Source organism: Bubalus bubalis, chromosome 16 (genome assembly GCF_019923935.1).
Source record: "Bubalus bubalis isolate 160015118507 breed Murrah chromosome 16, NDDB_SH_1, whole genome shotgun sequence".
In the NCBI taxonomy this organism is placed as follows: Eukaryota; Metazoa; Chordata; class Mammalia; order Artiodactyla; family Bovidae; genus Bubalus; species Bubalus bubalis.
In genome coordinates this window covers 38,529,258-38,535,104 of record NC_059172.1, presented here as the reverse complement: position 1 = coordinate 38,535,104, position 5,847 = coordinate 38,529,258, and the positions used below count along the sequence as shown (strand labels likewise).

The following is a 5,847-nucleotide window of genomic DNA, read 5'->3' as shown; positions in this document are numbered from 1 at the left end:
GAAGGTAGTTATAAATATGCAGCTAACCCACACTTAATTTCATGGTCTGGGGAGAGGGTACATTACCATCATGTCTTCACAAGTCAGTATCATTTCGTGAGGGCTTCCCCTGTGGCTCAGCTGGTAAAGAATCTGCCTGTAATGCTGGAGACCTGGGTTTGATCCCTGGATTGGGAAGATCCCCTGGAGAAGGGAAAGGCTACCCTACCCATTTCCAGTATCCTGGCCTGGAGAATTCCATGGACTGTATAGTCCATGGGGTCGCAAAGAGTCGGACACGACTTTTTCAAGTGGGTGACTTTCACTTCATGTCCTCTTGTGAACAAGACCAAGCACTACTGTGTAGAGTACGAAAATTGATCAACAAATCTATTTTCTAGAATCCATAGAAAGCTGATGTTCATGTGCTACTGCTCACTTATAGCTTATTTTAGAGAAAAAGTAACAGTCTTTAGCAGGTACCCACTGGAACTGGGGTGACCAACCCATCCTTATCTGCTCAGGACTGTCTCTGTTTTAATCCCTAGTCTCCCATCTCAGGAAACCCTTCAGTTTCAGGTAAGTTGGGACAGTTGGTCACTCTAAGGAGAACTGAAAATGGCTCTGATCAAAGGGTATGGGACTGATGAGATTTATGAGGTCCCGTGTTTTAAGGAAAGTTCCATACAGCTCTTAAGTGAATATGTTCATCTACATCAGTGTTATAAGGTTTCCAATATCGAAGCCAGAAAGGCCAATACAGAGGAGGAATGATTGTTAAACATAGGATATTGAATTAAACCACTGTAAAATTCATTAAATATTTAGTGTTTACTATGTTCCAAGCACATTTCTAGGTATCAGAAATTGAGAATTGAGCAAAATAAAGGCCTTAATTTCAGAGGTCAAATTCTCAGGAATATAATCAGGAAAGTTGGTGTGCTTCTTCTGAACTGTGGAATAAAGGAGCACAATGGTCAAACCTTCCCAAAACCAAATTGGTGAGGACACGATGTAGCAAGATGTTTTCATGATGTATCCTACTATTCTCTAATCTTGATTGCACATCCTGGGAGGAAAAAGTTGGACATGCAACCTCAGTATATATTTGCAAATTATATGCATGTACCTCCCAGGTGGTGCTAGTGGTAAAGAACCCGCCTGCCACTGTAGGAGATGTAAGAGATGTGGACTTGATCCCTGAGTTGGGAAGATCCCCTGGAGGAGGGGCATGACAGCCCACTCCAGTATTCTTGCCTGAAGAATTTCATGGACAGTGGAGGCTGGTGGGCTACAGTCCATGGGATCACAAAAAGTCGGACATGCCTGAAATGACTGAGCATGCGTGCACTACTACTATGCGAAACACATACACAAAAATGGAAATTCAGAAAAGTTGCTCTCTAAGGCCTTCTGGGGCTGAAGCAAAAGCTCAGGGCACACATGGTCAACCATTAAAGGGTGGTTTAATTCCAAGTAGGCATTAAAAGATCACTTTTAAATGCAGGTAAAATCATGGCTCTCATACAGATATAAGAATAAAAATGAGTTGAAGATCTGATTTAACTCATAGAAAATAAAAGTGATACAACCAGGTCAAAGGAGATTACCAAGAACAGACACAGTTAAAAGTCAGGAATATGGAAATGTACAAATAGAGCCAAAACTGATTTTTTGACTGTTTCTCTCTAGAAACAGAATTTGTTTGCATGTCAATAGACAAGAATTATCTGGCATTGCTATCAGTTATCTACAGTTTACAGAATCAGAATCAGACAACTCAGGTGTGCTTTAGAATAAGCACTTATTTTTCCATTTATGTATATTTTTTCCCTACAGTCTCCCCACTTTTGATCAAAAAGAATCTCAAAGAATCCTGATCACAAAATGAATGTGGCCTTATTAGATATGGCCTGATTATTTGCATAGGTAGAGCAAGAATGTTACCACAGAGGCCTTCTTTTAAGTTTACTCTGCTGGAGGTTTCCATAAGGAATCTCAGGTTGGAATTCTAAAAGCCTCTATTACTTGCTGTCCTGAGGCTAAGAAGCCATTGCCCAAGAAACTATCCACCAGGTTTCATCTGCAGGACTTATGATACATTGTGGTGACTTCTCTCAAAGTCTTCAAAACATCTCTAGGCTCCTGTCATGGAAGTGACCTTCCTTACCAGCCAGACCCTGTAAGCGAGGTACCAGGAAAGCATTGTTGGCAATAAAGTCACCCATGAAGGCAACCTTAGTTCCCTGAGATCTTCTTGCTTTGTCCCTGGGGTTGTGCCCACTTGGAGTGGCCTGGTGACAAGGTCACTGCTAGCATGAGCAGCCAGTCTTCTGCAAAGGAGCTGCTTGGTGGCTGCAGACGTCAAAAACCAAGGACCTGAAGCAGCTGGGAGTTAGAGGGTGTGATTCTCTTACTCTTCCAAACAGTCCCTCTATCTGCCCCTGATTCTCTGAAACCTTTTCCAAATAGGATTAACAGGCGCTCAGATCGGCTGTCCATGATGCTCCTGGTTGGAAATCATTCGATAAAGTCCCTCCCAGAGAGAATCTTTAGAAAATCCAAAAGCCATTCAGCAGGGACAAAGCACGAATGAACAGGGAGGACCTGTAAATCACTGGTTCAATTTTTAAGACTAAGAAACCTGAATTCGAGTCACCTCCTACCTCCATCCTGATTCTCGAGTATGGGCCATCATATGACTGATACTGCTTTTGTGTCCCATTGAAATTTTGGCTACTACAAGAAAATCTTCTTGCCAGATCTGTGGAAGAAACTTTAACCTCAGTGAAATGAACATGGGACCTCTGAGCTGAGCCTTAAATTGAGAAAGTAAAGCAGCTTGTTAAGAAAAAAGATTTAAGAAAAAGTATTTCAAATGCAATGGTAATTTGGACCAGTGAAATACTGCCAGGCTGGGAAGTAATTTGTAGTTAAGAGAAAGGTTGGAGAATTAAGGTGCAGGGATTGCCCCCTAGTGTTCATGGTAAAGCTTGGAGTCTCCTTGTATTAAGTGAACTGAATATCACTCCTGAATTTATGCAATATTCCTCCCTAGAGGAAAGAGATGGTGGGAAAGCTTCAGCGAAACAAGTTCTATCTAAATATATATTTTTCTAGGATAGAGAATGTGTATCTGTTGATGGTCCAGTTGCTGGTCTGGAATTAAGCTCAATTATTGTATGCCTTCTCCAGTGTTCTTGCCTGGAGAATCCTAGGGACGGGGGAGCCTGGTGGGCTGCCGTCTATGGGGTCGCACAGAGTCGGACACGACTGAAGCGACTTAGCATCAGCATTGTTTGCCTTTCCATCTTTCTACATCTTTCAGGTGGATGGTCCATATCACGATGTTTTATATAGTATCTTAGGAGGATATTCATACTGCAGACCTGATGTCGGTTATGTCCAAGGGATGTCCTTCATCGTGGTAGTGTTCATTCTCAGTTTGGAAGCAGTAGATGCTTTCATTGGAAATCTCATGCATAAGTCATTCCAGTTGGCCTTTTTCTGTGTGGATTGCAGCCAGATGTTGATATATTTTGGAACATTTGAAGTATTCTTTGAGGGCAGTCTCTTTACTCTTTTTCTTCATATTAAGTAGTCTTATGGTCTCACTCTAGACATATACTTGACAGATTAGATCTTCACACAGTATCACAAATCACTCTTCTGCTTGATCTGGCCAGTCCAGTCCAGGATGTATTTTGCAGAGATGGGGAGGAATATTTATTTAGAAGTGGGATAAGAATCCTCCAGTAATATGAAGACATTTTCCTTCAGATAGACTTTATTCACATAACACCGTTTCTAAATAAACTGGCAGAGAATCTCACACTGGAAATCTCACACAGTGGCTGCTGTATTGCAGCCACTCAGATGTAGAAAAGCACCAACTAATGGACTTAGGTCTTTGGGTCAATGATGAAGGATATTGAAGAAGGAGACAAAATAACAGTACTGCTTTGAACAGCTAATCTTCACAATTAACAGACCAACTGAAACATAAAGAAGCATTTTTTATAACAGTATTTTGTTTCCCATGTAAGCAGCATGGAGAAAGTTGGAGCAGTTCAAAAGAAGCGAGAGATGGAAAACTGCTGATTTTGAATTTTGTGTCTGAAGCAACAGAAATGAAAACCTATTGACAATATTATTTTAAAAAGTTATTTTGTAGGGAGAGCCATTTTACAAAAGAGAAAGTGTAAATGGTTAGTTCATATTCCATAATTTGGGGTAACATTTGAATGCAATAACATTTTAAAATAATTTTGGGGAAAAAAGACAGTGGCTTGTCATACCCAACTAAATAAGCATCATTTTCAAATATAACATTCCAGACAAAGCCTCTGTTACATAACCATTTTTCCAATTATATTTAGTAAAAAGGAGGGTAGATTCTTACTGAACGTTTGCAAATAACTATGTTATCATTTAAAAGTAAGAATATTTAATAAAAGTTTCTGAATTTGGAAGGGGAGTCAAGTAGGGAGAATAAAACATCATCTAAAGATGTTTCATTCAGTTTACAAAATCAAATTTTACTAAATTGTTATGGATTATAAATAAGTTAATAAGAAATGTATCTTATGTATCCAGAAAACTAGAACATTAAAACAATATCAACAATATTCCAAACAAATAGCTACGATCATCTCTCATTAGTCCATCCATTCTATGTAATCATTTCTTGTCCTGCTGGGTCTTGGGTTAGCAGTATCATGAACCCATCTGCTTCTTACTAAAAAGAGTTCTGTAGATCCTAATTTAGACCATTAGCATGGTCTTTCCTTTTCAGGACAGTCTTAAAGTTGTTTAAATGATGACATCAGAAGCCTGTACCCAAGATCTATTATTCATTGAAGTGTCAGTAGTTTGAAGTAACTGGCATAGTCCTTTTCCTTGGACACTGGGGACCATGCATCTTTGTCAAAGACGTGATCTGGCCCCTGCAGCTGATTTCAGAGGCTTCAGGGGATCTTACAAGTAATACAAAAACTATCTGTAGATGTCAGACTTAAAATGACTGTGGTAATTGATGGAGAGAGTTCATATCAAGCAAGATGTAACTGACAAGGAAATTTGGTTGTTTCTGTGTCATGCAAAACAATGCTAATCCAAATAAACAAACACATAAAGCTATGACAAAATGTCTACGTACATAATGATTAAGGCTATTTTCAAAGAAGATATTGAACTTTACAACCAATTTATAAAAATGAATGAACATACTTGTTACAGAGGAAAAATTCTTGAGATGTGCAAAATTCCCTACTCATTATATACATAATGCACTAAAATATACCAATAATATATCAAGAATATCGAGTTAAGAGATTCAGAGTAGGTTCTAAACATTTATATGTTTAAGAAAACTCTACAGATAAGTCTCCATTGCCTGGAGAAGGAAATGGAAATCCACTCCAGTATTCTTGCCTGGGAAATTCCATGGACAGAAGAACCTGGCGGGCTACAATCCACGGGTCGCAAAGAGTCAGACACAACTTAGCGACTAAACAAACAGCAACATAGATAAATCTGATATTTATCCCCAAATGAAAACCACTGGCTTAGAAGACTCAGGTTTTGCATTAAAGGAGAAAGATTTAAACCAAGTAAACATTTTAAATAACTAAAATTATGATTAGTAACACTATTTTGCTGTTGCCTAACATCAAGCAAAGCATCCTTGGGATGAAGATAAACAAACATCAACAAGTCTCAACATCATTCAAGTCCCAAGATAGTTACAGCAATAAAATTTTACTTATACAAATTTAACCTGTGGAAGGCTAAGCATTTTTTCTGATTTGACAAATCTTTCCATGAAACTCATAAATAGCAACATAAATAAAACCTAATTATTTAGAA

General features: G+C 38.7%; 1 pseudogene; it reads left to right on the top strand.

The window, feature by feature from the left end:
• The first annotated feature begins 952 nt into the window (after positions 1–952).
• LOC123464975 lies at positions 953–4,006 on the top strand (annotated as a pseudogene).
• Positions 4,007–5,847: the final 1,841 nt, after the last annotated feature.